Genomic DNA, 807 nt, shown 5'->3' with positions numbered 1-807 from the left:
GTGTGTGTGTGTGTCTGTGTGTGTACTATATATACACACTGGGGGGAGTGTGTATATGTATTTGTGTTTGTGTACATATATAAACACACCGGGGGTGAGTGTGTATATTCATTGTGTTTGGTGTGTGTTTGTTTTACATATTATAAGACAACACTGGGGGGAAGGTGTGTATATATGTGGTATTATGTGTGTGGTGTATATATATATGTGTATTATGTGTGTGTTATATATAATGTGTAATGTGTTGTGTACAATGGCATATGTTTGTGTATGTGGTGATGTGTATACACATACAGATATATACTTACTCCTGAGTGTGATGTCCTATCTCCATCTTGTGCCTAGTTCTCGTGGGGCAATCTTCTCCTACTAGGTGATCTTGGTTGAAGGCAGCCACCATTTCCTGGAGGCGACCTCCCACTCTGTTCCATTTGTTTTGGATTGTTTCGCCTCTTCCTTACCCTTTTTGATTTCCAAGTCCTTCTTCTTTAGTTCTTTCCTGAGAACTTCTACTTCCTTCTCACACTGAACAAGCTTGTCGTCTTCAGTGTTTCTCTCTTCTAATTCGCTTCGAAGTTCATCAACTTCTCTCTGTTTATCAGTAATCAAGTTCTCATTCCTCTGATTTTTTATGAAAATGGTCATTGAGCGCTCCTTCTGCAGCTATCTGTCGTTCCTTAGCCTCAGCGGACAGCTTTTTCAGATGGTTATTTTCCATCTCGACGCATTCCAGTTTCTTGTTGAGACTGTCCCACTGGGCTATGCCTTCCTCCAGCAAGTTGTTTTTCTGCTGAACTAACTTCCTCG

Source organism: Macrobrachium nipponense, chromosome 29, assembly GCF_015104395.2.
Source record: "Macrobrachium nipponense isolate FS-2020 chromosome 29, ASM1510439v2, whole genome shotgun sequence".
Classification (NCBI taxonomy): domain Eukaryota; kingdom Metazoa; phylum Arthropoda; class Malacostraca; order Decapoda; family Palaemonidae; genus Macrobrachium; species Macrobrachium nipponense.
Note: the sequence above shows the minus strand (reverse complement) of the source record.